Source organism: Dermacentor silvarum, chromosome 4 (genome assembly GCF_013339745.2).
Source record: "Dermacentor silvarum isolate Dsil-2018 chromosome 4, BIME_Dsil_1.4, whole genome shotgun sequence".
Lineage (NCBI taxonomy): Eukaryota > Metazoa > Arthropoda > Arachnida > Ixodida > Ixodidae > Dermacentor > Dermacentor silvarum.
In genome coordinates, this window is record NC_051157.2 from 219,198,457 (window position 1) to 219,217,895 (window position 19,439).

The 19,439-nt window shown below is 48.4% G+C and overlaps 1 non-coding gene across 1 annotated transcript; it reads left to right on the forward strand.

The window, feature by feature from the left end:
• Positions 1–16,294: 16,294 nt before the first annotated feature.
• On the forward strand, positions 16,295–18,109 carry LOC119451195 (small subunit ribosomal RNA). The gene has a single exon (XR_005191722.1). It is a non-coding gene; the product is annotated as a small subunit ribosomal RNA (ribosomal RNA).
• The last annotated feature ends 1,330 nt before the right edge of the window (positions 18,110–19,439 follow it).

The following is a 19,439-nucleotide window of genomic DNA, read 5'->3' on the forward strand; positions in this document are numbered from 1 at the left end:
AATTTTTCCGGATTTCGCACACGCGGCATATCGCTGTGGCGCTTATTAGGGTATGTTTTATGTTGCGCCTAATTAGTTAATCAATTTAGATAAATTACGCAAAGTGTTTAGTGTTCATGTTAGGGCCCAGTGCGTTTCGTTTCTTTGTAGAGGGCCTTCCAAAACGACCAATGCATCTTTTTTTTTTTTTTTTTTTTTTGCGGCAACACGCATGACATGCTGCGTAGTGATTTTTTCCGGCGTTTAATGAAACGCCACCAAATAGATAATAAACCCACGTATTTCACGCGCGCGCGCGCGCGCGCGCGCACACACACACACACACATATATATACATGTGTGTTAGCGTGCGTGCGCGCGCGCGCGCGTGCGTGCCAACTGAACAAGTGACGGAAATTGCGTTTCGTTATATCTCGGAGACTGCTGTTCGCTTTATGGAATAAAAAAACTGATAATTTATCTTTGAGGAAAATCCTTGAATGCTTGGTGCACGCACGAAGCGGTTAAGTTAGAGACTTGCGTGTTATTGGTTAGACAGTGCAATTCACCTACAGCTTTTAAAGAAGAGGTTTGGCGAGTTTGGCCGTCATGTGGCGCTTATTAGGGTATGTTTTAAGTTGCGCCTAATTAGTTAATCAATTTAGATAAATTACGCAAAGTGTTTAGTGTTCATGTTAGGGCCCAGTGCGTTTCGTTTCTTTGTAGAGGGCCTTCCAAAACGACCAATGCATCTTTTTTTTTTTTTTTGCGGCAACACGCATGACATGCTGCGTAGTGATTTTTTCCGGCGTTTAATGAAACGCCACCAAATAGATAATAAACCCACGTATTTCACGCGCGCGCGCGCGCGCGCGCGCACACACACACACACACACACATACATATATATACATGTGTGTTAGCGTGCGTGCGCGCGCGCGCGCGTGCGTGCCAGCTGAACAAGTGACGGAAATTGCGTTTCGTTATATCTCGGAGACTGCTGTTCGCTTTATGGAATAAAAAAACTGATAATTTATCTTTGAGGAAAATCCTTGAATGCTTGGTGCACGCACGAAGCGGTTAAGTTAGAGACTTGCGTGTTTTTGGTTAGACAGTGCAATTCACCTAGAGCTTTTAAAGAAGAGGTTTGGCGAGTTTGGCCGTCATGTGGCGCTTATTAGGGTATGTTTTATGTTGCGCCTAATTAGTTAATCAATTTAGATAAATTACGCAAAGTGTTTAGTGTTCACGTTAGGGCCCAGTGCGTTTCGTTTCTTTGTAGAGGGCCTTCCAAAACGACCAATGCATCTTTTTTTTTTTTTTTTTTGCGGCAACACGCATGACATGCTGCGTAGTGATTTTTTCCGGCGTTTAATGAAACGCCACCAAATAGATAATAAACCCACGTATTTCACGCGCGCGCGCGCGCACACACACACACACACACACACACACACACACACACACACACACACACATATATATATATATATATATATATATATATATATATACATGTGTGTTAGCGTGCGTGCGCGCGCGCGCGCGTGCGTGCCAGCTGAACAAGTGACGGAAAGTGCGTTTCGTTATATTTCGGCGACTGCTGTTCGCTTTATGGAATAAAAAAACTGATAATTTATCTTTGAGGAAAATCTTTGAATGCTTGGTGCACGCACGAAGCGGTTAAGTTAGAGACTTGCGTGTTTTTGGTTAGACAGTGCAATTCACCTAGAGCTTCACAAGGTGTGGAGACCATTTGAAGGAGCACTGTGCTAGTGCAGAAAGCATTGCAAGCGCCGTTTCCTTCGCGTTCCTGCTACGGCGCCGGGTGCATTTTACGTTGCCCCGCAAAATGTACGTGAAAAAAAAAAACGAAAAAAAAAACGTCTTCTTGTCTGTTCTTATTTATGGATAATTCATCTCTGATGTGCGATGTTCGCGGTTGTTAACTGAGAACTAAGCACGCGAGCAGTTTTTGTTCAGAAGGAACGTATTTACCTTCTGGTCAAGTCGCGCTGGCGCGCAATGCGTACCAAGGTGCTTACGTCGGCGCTGATCGAGCGAGCCACGCGCTCCGGTGTTCCCGCCATTCCCCATGTGCAAAACGAATTGGTGTATAATAGGAAATGCTCATAGACCGTTTACCAGTGGCTTACAACATTTGGAATACCGTCTTCCAGTAATAGGCATTCTGCAGAACTAGGAAGACGAGTATAGAAATAGGTTGAACAAACTAATCCCTCAGTGCCTTATTGACAAGTTAATACGAAATTCAGTGATGAATATTATTTAGCTGTAAGAAACTGATCAGTGTTTTCAGGCAACTGTTGAGAAAGTAGCATTACCAAACCTGTTATTGCAATACAGTAGCAGTTAAAATAAGAATTTGGATTGTTAAATTTTTGTGCCATATTTTTAGCATAAATCCTACCACAAAATATAACAGGAGTTGACGTACATCAATTGAATGCACTGTTTTGTGGAAACAGTGCTCAAATTTGTTCCTGCAATTGCGTTGTGTGTAAACATCAAACTTATATTACTTCTATTTTTTTTCCAGACCACAGCTCCAGCTCGGATAACTCCACCTCGTCTTTGTTAGGGGATGCGAAATGTGCGGCCGTCAGTCTTTCAACCGGTCTAGCTTAATGATATTGTTTGAATGAGTAATCACAGATAACTGCTGCGACAAACGATTTGTGTTGGTAAGATTGCCTCACGCGAAGTAAAAAAGCATGACTTTTGCTATTCAGAAATTGTAAGAAGCTTTATGCATATGCGCCTACAGAATTTGCAGTGTGCACTTAAAAGAATTTTTGAAAGTGCTCGCTGAAACCCCCTGTGTGTGTATATATATATATATATATATATATATATATATATATAAGCGTGTGTGAGTGACTGTGTGTGTGTGCACGCAATAGAGTAGCACATAAGCTCAGTCACGTGGGGTTATTTCACATTTCGCGGGCTTTCAATAAACGCGGGAATAATTCACCACACTGGATGTGTGTTGCTGCAAAAAAAAAAAAAAAATAGATCGGTCGTTTTAAAATGCCCTCAAGAACGAAATGAAACGTAATTGGCCCTAAAGTGAATAATAAACAATTTCCGCAAATAATCCTTATTGATTAACTAATTAGGCGCAACATAAAACTTAACATAAGGAGCGTCACATGACAGCAAAACATATGTCATTGGTTTCATTGAGTTGTGGCTGCCCGCTGTCAATAAAATCATCGGTTCTAGTCACATAAAAATCCTGTATAAATGTATGTATGTACGTATATACACGCACGCACGTACGCAAGCACGCACGCGCGCGCACACACACACACAGGAGCGCCCACACTGAAAGAGTCAAAATCACGTCATGGATGTACGGAAATAAGAACGCCGAAGTGCGTCATAGCGTAAGAAAGCTGGAACACTTGTTTAAATAATATCAGCGGTGGCCAGTGACTGTTGATATGGATGCGAAAACAGGTTACCGCCATCTATCTACGGAAATAGCAAGCGCGAAGTCCGTCGCCATTGCGTAAAAAACCTAGACGGCGCAAGGTAACACTCGATTTCATGATGACAGTGGCGGCCGGGGAATAAAAACAGCTCGAACCTCTTGGCAAGAAATACAAAAAAAGAAGAAACAAAAAGTGGCTTGCTTTATTAAACCTTGTCTCTGACAGTGAATAAACAGCAAAGCAGTTACAACTAAACTGAAAAAAAAAGACAGCTAACAAAAGCAAGTACACAAAGAAACAAACCAGCCGTGTTTGCTCAGTAGGTATAGCGTTTGGCTACTGAGCGCGAGGTCATGGGATCGAATCCCAGCCACGGCAGCCGCTTTTCGATGGGGGCGAAATGAAAAAAAAAATAAATAAATAAACTGTGCACTAAGGTTTAGGAGCACGTTTAAGAACCCCATATAGTCTAATTTATTTCGGAGTTGTCCACTACGGCGTGCATCATAATCAGACCGCGGTTTTGGCACGCAAAACCGCAGTATTATCTGTTTTTTTTTTTTTTTTTACGCAAAGAAACAGGTGTGTTTGCATTGAAATGCACCCGGAAAAGCGTTTGTTCCAATTACGCGCAGCAAGGACACTTTTTGATGGGGAAGGCAGATGGCTGGAAGGTGCACGTCCTCATCGTTTCTAAACAATTTCTTAACAAAATTGGTCTCACTGTCCCTCCAATAATACCAAGTGGCTCGAGGCTTCGTATTGCATATTAACTGAAAGAATTACACTCACATTAAATGCCGCAAGAGGACCAAGCGGGGCACTTGCTTCGCGCAGATGCATTCACACAAATTTTATAGCTACAGCCCGCCTGCAGCTACAAAATCCGAAATCGCATCAGCAGGGGCGGGAAGCGCAAGCAGCGTTTCACGCAAATTTGAAGCATAAATCGCAGCGCTACCGAGGCCAAAGTGGTGTATCAATTCGGACGGACGCTTTCCAGAACGCTAGTAGCCGTTCAAACAGGGCGCACAGTTAAGAGATGGCGCTGACAAAGCGGCGAGCGCCCGTGTTGAGAAAGTCCTAAACAACATTAGCCGGGCGGCGCGTGCAAGCGACGTTCCGTGCAACTTGTCCGTGGTAATATCAAAAGCGGCTCTCACGTTTTCCTTGAATCGGTGAGCCGGGGCACCGTGGTGCACGCGAGAGCTGCTTTCATTATTATCTACATCAATATCTCGAAACTGTTGTCATCCCGAGAATTCGTTTCGAGTGGATCCGCCTTGCAAACTCCACGGCTACAATTTGTACATTCCAACGTGGTCCATCAGGTAATTAGTTAACCTAATTAGTGACTGTTTCATTATTATTCGGCTAAGCATTTCAATTGCTTGTGCAAGTAATGTCCGCCACTTAGAGCAGACCAGCTCATGAACTAGACTTGGGCATTCTGCCACAGGCAACCTTTAGGAGTTTTTGAAAGTGTTCACTGAAGCCCGCTGTATATATATATATATATATATATATATATATATATATATATATATATATATATATGCGTGTGTGAGTGACTGTGTGTGTGTGCACGCAATAGAGTAGCACATAAGCTCAGTCACGTGGGGTTATTTCACATTTCGCGGGCTTTCAATAAACGCCGGAATAATTCACCACACTGGATGTGTGTGGCTGCAAAAAAAAAAAAAAAAAAAAAAAAAAAAAAGATGGGTCGTTTTGAAATGCCCTCAAGAACGAAATGAAACGTAATTGGCCCTAAAGTGAATAATAAACATTTTCCGCAATTAATCCTTATTGATTAACTAATTAGGCGCAACATAAAACTTAACATAAGGAGCGTCACATGACAGCAACACATATGTCATTGGTTTCATTGAGTTGTGGCTGCCCGCTGTCAATAACATCATCGGTTCTAGTCACATAAAAATCCTGTATAAATGTATGTATGTACGTATATACACGCACGCACGTACGCAAGCACGCACGCGCGCGCGCACACACACACAGGAGCGCCCACACTGAAAGAGTCAAAATCACGTCATGGATGTACGGAAATAAGAACGCCGAAGTGCGTCATAGCGTAAGAAAGCTGGAACACTTGTTTAAATAATACCAGCGGTGGCCAGTGACTGTTGATATGGATGCGAAAACACGTTACCGCCACCTATCTACGGAAATAGCAAGCGCGAAGTCCGTCGCCATTGCGTAAAAAACCTAGACGGCGCAAGGTAACACTCGATTTCATGATGACAGTGGCGGCCGGGGAATAAAAACAGCTCGAACCTCTTGGCAAGAAATACAAAAAAAAAGAAGAAACAAAAAGTGGCTTGCTTTATTATACCTTGTATATGACAGTGAATAAACAGCAAAGCAGTTACAACTAAACTGAAAAAAAAAAGACAGCTAACAAAAGCAAATACACAAAGAAACAAACCAGCCGTGTTTGCTCAGTAGGTATAGCGTTTGGCTACTGAGCGCGAGGTCATGGGATCGAATCCCAGCCACGGCAGCCGCTTTTCGATGGGGGCGAAATGAAAAAAAAAAAAAAATAAATAAATAAACCGTGCACTAAGGTGTAGGAGCACGTTAAAGAACCCCAGGTAGTCTAATTTATTTCGGAGTTGTCCACTACGGCGTGCCTCATAATCAGACCACGGTTTTGGCACGCAAAACCCCAGTATTATCTGTTTTTTTTTTTTTTTACGCAAAGAAACAGGTGTGTTTGCATTGAAGGGCGCCCGAAAAAGCGTTTGTTCCAATTACGCGCAGCAAGGACGCTTTATGATGGGGAAGGCAGATGGCTGGAAGGTGCACGTCCTCATCGTTTCTAAACAATTTCTAAACAAAATTGGTCTCACTGTCCCTCCAATAATACCAAGTGGCTCGAGGCTTCGTATTGCATATTAACTGAAAGAATTACACTCACGTTAAATGCCGCATAAGGACCAAGCGGGGCACTTGCTTCGCGCAGGTGCATTCGCCCAAATTTTATAGCTATAGCCCGCATGCAGCTACAAAATCCGAAATCGCATCAGCAGGGGCGGGACGCGCAAGCAGTGTTTCACGCAAATTTGAAGCATAAATCGCAGCGCTACCGAGGCCAAAGTGGTGTATCAATTCGGACGGACGCTTTCCAGAACGCTAGTAGCCGTTCAAATAGGGCGCACAGTTATGAGATGGCGCTGACAAAGCGGCGAGCGCCCGTGTTGAGAAAGTCCTAAACAACATTAGCCGGGCGGCGCGTGCAAGCGACGTTCCGTGCAACTTGTCCGTGGTAATATCAAAAGCGGCTCTCACGTTTTCCTTGAATCGGTGAGCCGGGGCACCGTGGTGCACGCGAGAGCTGCTTTCATTATTATCTACATCAATATCTCGAAACTGTTGTCATCCCGAGAATTCGTTTCGAGTGGATCCGCCTTGCAAACTCCACGGCTACAATTTGTACATTCCAACGTGGTCCATCAGGTAATTAGTTAACCTAATTAGTGACTGTTTCATTATTATTCGGCTAAGCATTTCAATTGCTTGTGCAAGTAATGTCCGCCACTTAGAGCAGACCAGCTCATGAACTAGACTTGGGCATTGTGCCACAGACACTATTGAAGAGTTTTTGAAAGTGTTCGCTGAAGCCCCCCGTATATATATATGCGTGTGTGAGTGACTGTGTGTGTGTGCACGCAATAGAGTAGCACATAAGCTCAGTCACGTGGGGTTATTTCACATTTCGCGGGCTTTCAATAAACGCCGGAATAATTCACCACACTGGATGTGTGTGGCTGCAAAAAAAAAAAAAAAAAAAAAAAAAAAAAGAAAAAGATGGGTCGTTTTGAAATGCCCTCAAGAACGAAATGAAACGTAATTGGCCCTAAAGTGAATAATAAACATTTTCCGCAATTAATCCTTATTGATTAACTAATTAGGCGCAACATAAAACTTAACATAAGGAGCGTCACATGACAGCAACACATATGTCATTGGTTTCATTGAGTTGTGGCTGCCCGCTGTCAATAACATCATCGGTTCTAGTCACATAAAAATCCTGTATAAATGTATGTATGTACGTATATACACGCACGCACGTACGCAAGCACGCACGCGCGCGCGCACACACACACAGGAGCGCCCACACTGAAAGAGTCAAAATCACGTCATGGATGTACGGAAATAAGAACGCCGAAGTGCGTCATAGCGTAAGAAAGCTGGAACACTTGTTTAAATAATACCAGCGGTGGCCAGTGACTGTTGATATGGATGCGAAAACACGTTACCGCCACCTATCTACGGAAATAGCAAGCGCGAAGTCCGTCGCCATAGCGTAAAAAACCTAGACGGCGCAAGGTAACACTCGATTTCATGATGACAGTGGCGGCCGGGGAATAAAAACAGCTCGAACCTCTTGGCAAGAAATACAAAAAAAAGAAGAAACAAAAAGTGGCTTGCTTTATTAACCTTGTCTCTGACAGTGAATAAACAGCAAAGCAGTTACAACTAAACTGAAAAAAAAAGACAGCTAACAAAAGCAAGTACACAAAGAAACAAACCAGCCGTGTTTGCTCAGTAGGTATAGCGTTTGGCTACTGAGCGCGAGGTCATGGGATCGAATCCCAGCCACGGCAGCCGCTTTTCGATGGGGGCGAAATGAAAAAAAAAATAAATAAATAAACTGTGCACTAAGGTTTAGGAGCACGTTTAAGAACCCCATATAGTCTAATTTATTTCGGAGTTGTCCACTACGGCGTGCATCATAATCAGACCGCGGTTTTGGCACGCAAAACCGCAGTATTATCTGTTTTTTTTTTTTTTTTTACGCAAAGAAACAGGTGTGTTTGCATTGAAATGCACCCGGAAAAGCGTTTGTTCCAATTACGCGCAGCAAGGACACTTTTTGATGGGGAAGGCAGATGGCTGGAAGGTGCACGTCCTCATCGTTTCTAAACAATTTCTTAACAAAATTGGTCTCACTGTCCCTCCAATAATACCAAGTGGCTCGAGGCTTCGTATTGCATATTAACTGAAAGAATTACACTCACATTAAATGCCGCAAGAGGACCAAGCGGGGCACTTGCTTCGCGCAGATGCATTCACACAAATTTTATAGCTACAGCCCGCCTGCAGCTACAAAATCCGAAATCGCATCAGCAGGGGCGGGAAGCGCAAGCAGCGTTTCACGCAAATTTGAAGCATAAATCGCAGCGCTACCGAGGCCAAAGTGGTGTATCAATTCGGACGGACGCTTTCCAGAACGCTAGTAGCCGTTCAAACAGGGCGCACAGTTAAGAGATGGCGCTGACAAAGCGGCGAGCGCCCGTGTTGAGAAAGTCCTAAACAACATTAGCCGGGCGGCGCGTGCAAGCGACGTTCCGTGCAACTTGTCCGTGGTAATATCAAAAGCGGCTCTCACGTTTTCCTTGAATCGGTGAGCCGGGGCACCGTGGTGCACGCGAGAGCTGCTTTCATTATTATCTACATCAATATCTCGAAACTGTTGTCATCCCGAGAATTCGTTTCGAGTGGATCCGCCTTGCAAACTCCACGGCTACAATTTGTACATTCCAACGTGGTCCATCAGGTAATTAGTTAACCTAATTAGTGACTGTTTCATTATTATTCGGCTAAGCATTTCAATTGCTTGTGCAAGTAATGTCCGCCACTTAGAGCAGACCAGCTCATGAACTAGACTTGGGCATTCTGCCACAGGCAACCTTTAGGAGTTTTTGAAAGTGTTCACTGAAGCCCGCTGTATATATATATATATATATATATATATATATATATATATATATATATGCGTGTGTGAGTGACTGTGTGTGTGTGCACGCAATAGAGTAGCACATAAGCTCAGTCACGTGGGGTTATTTCACATTTCGCGGGCTTTCAATAAACGCCGGAATAATTCACCACACTGGATGTGTGTGGCTGCAAAAAAAAAAAAAAAAAGATGGGTCGTTTTGAAATGCCCTCAAGAACGAAATGAAACGTAATTGGCCCTAAAGTGAATAATAAACATTTTCCGCAATTAATCCTTATTGATTAACTAATTAGGCGCAACATAAAACTTAACATAAGGAGCGTCACATGACAGCAACACATATGTCATTGGTTTCATTGAGTTGTGGCTGCCCGCTGTCAATAACATCATCGGTTCTAGTCACATAAAAATCCTGTATAAATGTATGTATGTACGTATATACACGCACGCACGTACGCAAGCACGCACGCGCGCGCGCACACACACACAGGAGCGCCCACACTGAAAGAGTCAAAATCACGTCATGGATGTACGGAAATAAGAACGCCGAAGTGCGTCATAGCGTAAGAAAGCTGGAACACTTGTTTAAATAATACCAGCGGTGGCCAGTGACTGTTGATATGGATGCGAAAACACGTTACCGCCACCTATCTACGGAAATAGCAAGCGCGAAGTCCGTCGCCATTGCGTAAAAAACCTAGACGGCGCAAGGTAACACTCGATTTCATGATGACAGTGGCGGCCGGGGAATAAAAACAGCTCGAACCTCTTGGCAAGAAATACAAAAAAAAAGAAGAAACAAAAAGTGGCTTGCTTTATTATACCTTGTATATGACAGTGAATAAACAGCAAAGCAGTTACAACTAAACTGAAAAAAAAAAGACAGCTAACAAAAGCAAATACACAAAGAAACAAACCAGCCGTGTTTGCTCAGTAGGTATAGCGTTTGGCTACTGAGCGCGAGGTCATGGGATCGAATCCCAGCCACGGCAGCCGCTTTTCGATGGGGGCGAAATGAAAAAAAAAAAAAAATAAATAAATAAACCGTGCACTAAGGTGTAGGAGCACGTTAAAGAACCCCAGGTAGTCTAATTTATTTCGGAGTTGTCCACTACGGCGTGCCTCATAATCAGACCACGGTTTTGGCACGCAAAACCCCAGTATTATCTGTTTTTTTTTTTTTTTTACGCAAAGAAACAGGTGTGTTTGCATTGAAGGGCGCCCGAAAAAGCGTTTGTTCCAATTACGCGCAGCAAGGACGCTTTATGATGGGGAAGGCAGATGGCTGGAAGGTGCACGTCCTCATCGTTTCTAAACAATTTCTAAACAAAATTGGTCTCACTGTCCCTCCAATAATACCAAGTGGCTCGAGGCTTCGTATTGCATATTAACTGAAAGAATTACACTCACGTTAAATGCCGCATAAGGACCAAGCGGGGCACTTGCTTCGCGCAGGTGCATTCGCCCAAATTTTATAGCTATAGCCCGCATGCAGCTACAAAATCCGAAATCGCATCAGCAGGGGCGGGACGCGCAAGCAGTGTTTCACGCAAATTTGAAGCATAAATCGCAGCGCTACCGAGGCCAAAGTGGTGTATCAATTCGGACGGACGCTTTCCAGAACGCTAGTAGCCGTTCAAATAGGGCGCACAGTTATGAGATGGCGCTGACAAAGCGGCGAGCGCCCGTGTTGAGAAAGTCCTAAACAACATTAGCCGGGCGGCGCGTGCAAGCGACGTTCCGTGCAACTTGTCCGTGGTAATATCAAAAGCGGCTCTCACGTTTTCCTTGAATCGGTGAGCCGGGGCACCGTGGTGCACGCGAGAGCTGCTTTCATTATTATCTACATCAATATCTCGAAACTGTTGTCATCCCGAGAATTCGTTTCGAGTGGATCCGCCTTGCAAACTCCACGGCTACAATTTGTACATTCCAACGTGGTCCATCAGGTAATTAGTTAACCTAATTAGTGACTGTTTCATTATTATTCGGCTAAGCATTTCAATTGCTTGTGCAAGTAATGTCCGCCACTTAGAGCAGACCAGCTCATGAACTAGACTTGGGCATTGTGCCACAGACACTATTGAAGAGTTTTTGAAAGTGTTCGCTGAAGCCCCCCGTATATATATATGCGTGTGTGAGTGACTGTGTGTGTGTGCACGCAATAGAGTAGCACATAAGCTCAGTCACGTGGGGTTATTTCACATTTCGCGGGCTTTCAATAAACGCCGGAATAATTCACCACACTGGATGTGTGTGGCTGCAAAAAAAAAAAAAAAAAAAAAAAAAGAAAAAGATGGGTCGTTTTGAAATGCCCTCAAGAACGAAATGAAACGTAATTGGCCCTAAAGTGAATAATAAACATTTTCCGCAATTAATCCTTATTGATTAACTAATTAGGCGCAACATAAAACTTAACATAAGGAGCGTCACATGACAGCAACACATATGTCATTGGTTTCATTGAGTTGTGGCTGCCCGCTGTCAATAACATCATCGGTTCTAGTCACATAAAAATCCTGTATAAATGTATGTATGTACGTATATACACGCACGCACGTACGCAAGCACGCACGCGCGCGCGCACACACACACAGGAGCGCCCACACTGAAAGAGTCAAAATCACGTCATGGATGTACGGAAATAAGAACGCCGAAGTGCGTCATAGCGTAAGAAAGCTGGAACACTTGTTTAAATAATACCAGCGGTGGCCAGTGACTGTTGATATGGATGCGAAAACACGTTACCGCCACCTATCTACGGAAATAGCAAGCGCGAAGTCCGTCGCCATAGCGTAAAAAACCTAGACGGCGCAAGGTAACACTCGATTTCATGATGACAGTGGCGGCCGGGGAATAAAAACAGCTCGAACCTCTTGGCAAGAAATACAAAAAAAAAAGAAGAAACAAAAAGTGGCTTGCTTTATTATACCTTGTATATGACAGTGAATAAACAGCAAAGCAGTTACAACTAAACTGAAAAAAAAAGACAGCTAACAAAAGCAAATACACAAAGAAACAAACCAGCCGTGTTTGCTCAGTGGGTATAGCGTTTGGCTACTGAGCGCGAGGTCATGGGATCGAATCCCAGCCACGGCAGCCGCTTTTCGTTGGGGCAGAAAAAAAAATAAACCGTGCACTAAGGTGTAGGAGCACGTTAAAGGAACCCCAGGTAGTCTAATTTATTTCGGAGTTGTCCACTACGGCGTGCATCATAATCAGACCGCGGTTTTGGCACGCAAAACCGCAGTATTATCTGTATTTTTTTTTTTTTTTTACGCAAAGAAACAGGTGTGTTTGCATTGAAATGCACCCGGAAAAGCGTTTGTTCCAATTACGCGCAGCAAGGACACTTTTTGATGGGGAAGGCAGATGGCTGGAAGGTGCACGTCCTCATCGTTTCTAAACAATTTCTTAACAAAATTGGTCTCACTGTCCCTCCAATAATACCAAGTGGCTCGAGGCTTCGTATTGCATATTAACTGAAAGAATTACACTCACGTTAAATGCCGCAAGAGGACCAAGCGGGGCACTTGCTTCGCGCAGATGCATTCACACAAATTTTATAGCTACAGCCCGCCTGCAGCTACAAAATCCGAAATCGCATCAGCAGGGGCGGGAAGCGCAAGCAGCGTTTCACGCAAATTTGAAGCATAAATCGCAGCGCTACCGAGGCCAAAGTGGTGTATCAATTCGGACGGACGCTTTCCAGAACGCTAGTAGCCGTTCAAACAGGGCGCACAGTTAAGAGATGGCGCTGACAAAGCGGCGAGTGCCCGTGTTGACAAAGTCCGAAACTGCGTCAGCCGGGGCGGCGCGCGCAAGCGACGTTCAGCGCAACTTTTCCGTGGAAATACCGAAAGCGGCTCGCACGTTTGCCTTGTATCAGTGAGCTGGGGCACCGTGGTGCACGCGAGAGGTGGAAAGACGGCTTGAAAAGCAAAAATGAGGAATTTCTTTCGGCGCTAACTGCCGCCGGCGGTCACGAGTACGGCCCCATGGAGGTCTGGGTACTTATCGCTGCTATTATATAGAGGTATGCAACCCCGGCCGACATCGTACCACTTTTGAATTTGTGGTGTCCGGGTGCGTTTTGTGCGATTCACGCACTGCGGCGACGTCGGGAATTGCGCCGACGAGTACGCGACCGCTCGCAGAGGCAAAGTCCGAAAGCTCGTCAGCCGGGGCGGCGCGCGCAAGCGACGTTCAGCGCAACTTTTCCGTGGAAATACCGAAAGCGGCTCGCACGTTTGCCTTGTATCGGTGAGCTGGGGCACCGTGGTGCACGCGAGAGGTGGAAAGACGGCTTGAAAAGAGAAAATGAGGAATTTCTTTCGGCGCTAACTGCCGCCGGCGGCCACGAGTACGGCCCCATGGAGGTCTGGGTACTTATCACTGCTATTATATAGAGCTATGCGGCCCCGGCCGACATCGTACCACTTTTCAATTTGCGGTGTCCGGGTGCGTTTTGTGCGATTCACGCACTGCGGCGACGTCGGCAATTGCGCCGACGTGTACGCGACCGCTCGCAGAGGCAAAGTCCGAAAGCTCGTCAGCCGGGGCGGCGCGCGCAAGCGACGTTCAGCGCAACTTTTCCGTGGAAATACCGAAAGCGGCTCGCACGTTTGCCTTGTATCGGTGAGCTGGGGCACCGTGGTGCACGCGAGAGGTGGAAACACGGCTTGAAAAGCAAAAATGAGGAATTTCTTTCGGCGCTAACGGCCGCCGGCGGTCACGAGTACGGCCCCATGGAGGTCTGGGTACTTATCGCTGCTATTATATAGAGGTATGCAACCCCGGCCGACATCGTACCACTTTTCAATTTGTGGTGTCCGGGTGCGTTTTGTGCGATTCACGCACTGCGGCGACGTCGGGAATTGCGCCGACGAGTACGCGACCGCTCGCAGAGACAAAGTCCGAAAGCTCGTCAGCCGGGGCGGCGCGCGCAAGCGACGTTCAGCGCAACTTTTCCGTGGAAATACCGAAAGCGGCTCGCACGTTTGCCTTGTATCGGTGAGCTGGGGCACCGTCGTGCACGCGAGAGGTGGAAAGACGGCTTAAAAAGAGAAAATGAGGAATTTCTTTCGGCGCTAACTGCCACCGGCGGCCACGAGTACGGCCCCATGGAGGTCTGGGTACTTATCGCTGCTATTATATAGAGGTATGCGGCCCCGGCCGACATCGTACCACTTTTCAATTTGTGGTGTCCGGGTGCGTTTTGTGCGATTCACGCACTGCGGCGACGTCGGGAATTGCGCCGACGAGTACGCGACCGCTCGCAGAGACAAAGTCCGAAAGCTCGTCAGCCGGGGCGGCGCGCGCAAGCGACGTTCAGCGCAACTTTTCCGTGGAAATACCGAAAGCGGCTCGCACGTTTGCCTTGTATCGGTGAGCTGGGGCACCGTGGTGCACGCGAGAGGCAGAAACACGGCTTGAAAAGCAAAAATGAGGAATTTCTTTCGGCGCTAACTGCCGCCGGCGGCCACGAGTACGGCCCCATGGAGGTCTGGGTACTTATCGCTGCTATTATATAGAGGTATGCGGCCCCGGCCGACATCGTACCACTTTTCAATTTGTGGTGTCCGGGTGCGTTTTGTGCGATTCACGCACTGCGGCGACGTCGGGAATTGCGCCGACGAGTACGCGACCGCTCGCAGAGACAAAGTCCGAAAGCTCGTCAGCCGGGGCGGCGCGCGCAAGCGACGTTCAGCGCAACTTTTCCGTGGAAATACCGAAAGCGGCTCGCACGTTTGCCTTGTATCGGTGAGCTGGGGCACCGTGGTGCACGCGAGAGGTGGAAACACGGCTTGAAAAGCAAAAATGAGGAATTTCTTTCGGCGCTAACTGCCGCCGGCGGCCACGAGTACGGCCCCATGGAGGTCTGGGTACTTATCGCTGCTATTATATAGAGGTATGCGGCCCCGGCCGACATCGTACCACTTTTCAATTTGTGGTGTCCGGGTGCGTTTTGTGCGATTCACGCACTGCGGCGACGTCGGGAATTGCGCCGACGAGTACGCGACCGCTCGCAGAGACAAAGTCCGAAACCGCGTCAGCCGGGGCGGCGCGCGCAAGCCACGTTCAGCGCAACTTTTCCGTGGAAATACCGAAAGCGGCTCGCACGTTTGCCTTGAATCGGTGAGCTGGGGCACCGTGGTGCACGCGAGAGGTGGAAATACGCCGACGAGTACGCAAGCCACCGTCCAAAACAACGGTCATGGAGCACAGCACCGTGCGTGGCACAACGTTTGCAGAGAAAGTGCGGCAGCGGAAAGCTCGTTCGCCGTGAAAGTCAGCACAGGATGCGCGGTGGTTCAGGCACGTGAATATTCGCGAAGCCGTACTCGCCGCTGGCGAAACATTGACGATCACGACCCTCTTGCGCGGTGTTGGTTTTCACGACTTCGGCCCTGTGCAGCCGACGTAAACTTTCAAAGTTCGTCAAGGTGCGGCACGATTTCCGCCAAATCCCCGTCGAAAATGCCACGAGTACGGCCCCATGGAGGTCTGGGTACTTATCGCTGCTATTATATGGGGGTTGGAGTGCAGTCGCCCCCCGAGTGCGTGCGACCTGGGTGTCTGATATGCGGCGGGCTCCGTGCCCGTCAAGCGTGTCCCCGGAGCCTCTCCCGTGGATCCCTCGGCAATCGTCTGCAGCCTCATCCGCTTGATGCGTTAGGGGCTGGTTGTCGGACGACGCCGTATCCACGATATCGAGGTGTGTTCCGCATCGTCCTCGGACGAGTCAAATAAGAAAGCGCCGAAGGCGCGGGCGTGACCCGTCGCTTGGCGGCTTTGCCGTCTCGGCTACGTTGCAAGCGCCGATCGGTCCACCAGTGCTGCGGGCTGATGGCAAATCCCGCAAGCCGTGACCGAGTCGACGCAACGAATCTATCGAGAGTGTGCGTGCTTCTTGCCGCGTGGCGATACCCAGCCCTGCGGGGAGGGCGCCGTAGCGAGCTCGAACGCCGTCATCTCGGACTGTGCAAAGAGGTGGGCTTTGCAAAAACGAAGCGTGCTGAGGCGCCTGAAGGTGGCCTCGGCGTCGCAACAACGGCGTCCGGCATGGCTGGACGCGCAGTTGAACGATTACCTGGTTGATCCTGCCAGTAATCATATGCTTGTCTCAAAGATTAAGCCATGCATGTCTAAGTACATGCCGAAATAAGGCGAAACCGCGAATGGCTCATTAAATCAGTTATGGTTCCTTAGATCGTTTCTTCCTACTTGGATAACTGTGGCAATTCTAGAGCTAATACATGCAGTGAGCCTGAAGCCCTTTGGGCGACGGGTGCTTTTATTAGACCAAGATCGATCGGGTTTCGGCCCGTATTGTGTGGTGACTCTGGATAACTTTGTGCTGATCGCATGGCCACGAGCCGGCGACGTTTCTTTCAAGTGTCTGCCTTATCAACTTTCGATGGTAGGTTACTTGCTTACCATGGTTGTTACGGGTAACGGAGAATCAGGGTTCGATTCCGGAGAGGGAGCCTGAGAAACGGCTACCACATCCAAGGAAGGCAGCAGGCGCGCAAATTACCCACTCCCGGCACGGGGAGGTAGTGACGAAAAATAACAATACGGGACTCTTTTGAGGCCCCGTAATTGAAATGAGTACACTCTAAATCCTTTAACGAGGATCAATTGGAGGGCAAGTCTGGTGCCAGCAGCCGCGGTAATTCCAGCTCCAATAGCGTATACTAAAGCTGCTGCGGTTAAAAAGCTCGTAGTTGGATCTCAGTTCCAGACGAGTAGTGCATCTACCCGATGCGACGGCTCGGACTGAACATCATGCCGGTCCTTTCTTGGTGCACTTCATTGTGTGCCTCGAGAAGGCCGGTGCTTTTACTTTGAAAAAATTAGAGTGCTCAACGCAGGCGAGTCGCCTGAATAAACTTGCATGGAATAATAGAACAAGACCTCGTTTCTGTTCTGTTGGTTTTTGGAATACGAGGTAATGATTAAGAGGGACAGACGGGGGCATTCGTATTGCGGCGCTAGAGGTGAAATTCTTGGACCGTCGCAAGACGAACTACTGCGAAAGCATTTGCCAAGAATGTTTTCTTTGATCAAGAACGAAAGTCAGAGGTTCGAAGGCGATCAGATACCGCCCTAGTTCTGACCATAAACGATGCCAACCAGCGATCCGCCTGAGTTACTCAAATGACTCGGCGGGCAGCTTCCGGGAAACCAAAGTATTTGGGTTCCGGGGGAAGTATGGTTGCAAAGCTGAAACTTAAAGGAATTGACGGAAGGGCACCACCAGGAGTGGAGCCTGCGGCTTAATTTGACTCAACACGGGAAAACTTACCCGGCCCGGACACTGGGAGGATTGACAGATTGAGAGCTCTTTCTTGATTCGGTGGATGGTGGTGCATGGCCGTTCTTAGTTGGTGGAGCGATTTGTCTGGTTAATTCCGATAACGAACGAGACTCTAGCCTATTAAATAGGTGCGGGGTTCCCAGCACCTTACAACCTTCTTAGAGGGACAAGCGGCTCCTAGCCGCACGAAACAGAGCAATAACAGGTCTGTGATGCCCTTAGATGTCCGGGGCCGCACGCGCGCTACACTGAAGGAAGCAGCGTGTCTTTATCCCTGTCTGAAAAGACTGGGTAACCCGTGGAACTTCTTTCGTGATTGGGATAGGGGCTTGCAATTGTTCCCCTTGAACGAGGAATTCCCAGTAAGCGCGAGTCATAAGCTCGCGTTGATTACGTCCCTGCCCTTTGTACACACCGCCCGTCGCTACTACCGATTGAATGATTTAGTGAGGTCTTCGGACCGATGTCCGGCGCGGCCTTTCGGTTGCGCCGGTCTGTTGGAAAGATGACCAAACTTGATCATTTAGAGGAAGTAAAAGTCGTAACAAGGTTTCCGTAGGTGAACCTGCGGAAGGATCATTACCGGACTGTGAAGGGTGACGATCGTTTCTGCCCCGTGTGGGTGGAGCGGCTCGCTGCGCCCGACGCTTTCCGCCGCTGTCCCCGCTTGGACGCGGGGACGGCTATACCCGAACATGCGCGGGGACTGCCTGAATTCTGAGGGGCGCCCCGTGCCCAATTTGTTGCGCCCAGCGGGCGGCGGCTGCAACCTTGGACGGTTGGCTTGGCCGCGCCCGTGGGTACAAACGGCGTAACGCACTTTCATGGGTGGGCTTTCAGTCCGCCTCGACGCTCATGCGCGGAATGGGAGTAAGACGACCCGACAAAGCTTTGCCCAGTACGAGAGGAACGGTAGAGGTCGGTCAAGGAACTGGCGGTCGAGAGCTAAAGCTGCCTGCCATCCATCATTCATAGTTGGAACTGCGGTGCAAGCGCTCTCCCGTCCTCCGCGGCAAACGCCGCCGAGTCTGAAAAGGCTGGCGGCTGCCGGTCGCTTCCTGCGGCGAGTATGGAGTAACGACCCGACTATGTTGCTGCCCAAGTACTGAAGGAACGGCGCGGCATTCGGTCGGTCATGGAACTGGCGGTACGAGGGTGTGGCTGCCAAGTACAATAGGAACCGTGGCCCATAACGCCCTCCCGTCCTCCGCGGCAAGTGCCACCGAGCCCGACAGGGCCGGAGGCTGCCGGTCGGCTCCTGCTCGTGACGCGCGAGATGTCGAGATCGCGGTTGAATGCGACGACGTTGGCAGGCTATTCGCCCGCCGCCGAGGGAAAGGCGGCGCTGCTGCGAAGTACGAGAGGAAACGCGGCTTTGCTACGTCGGACGCGTTCCGCGGTTAACGGACTTGTGCGCTTTGGGAAGGCGCCGCACGTCGAAAGAGGATTTACGGACAGACGAGGGACTGAAGTCTCGAAACTTGAACGCACTTGCGGCCAGGCTCTTGCTGGCTTCGTCTTCCGCCTCGAGTAGAATTGTTGCGGCTCCGGCGCCGAAAGCTGTCCCTGGCACTGGCCGAGTGGTTTTGGAGAGCCGCGCGAGTACGCGCGCCGGGCTCTTGTCCGTCGTCTCAAGTAGACTGTCGGATCAGCAGCGGGTGTGCTGCGGCAATCCGCCGATGCGAAAGCGTGTTTGTGTGTTAGGGACATTGTGGTCAATTTGAGTACCCTTCTGATGACTAAAAGCGAGACACGTCGATGGGGGCGAGACCCCACCCGTGGCCGTGTCGCCGTGAAAGACTCCACAGCTGCTCGTGCCCCCTCATGGCCTTGCGGCTTTTTTCCAATTTTCGTGGAGCAATGTGAACGTGCACACGTAGCACACGGGTCCGGTGGGTGGTGGGCAGGGAAA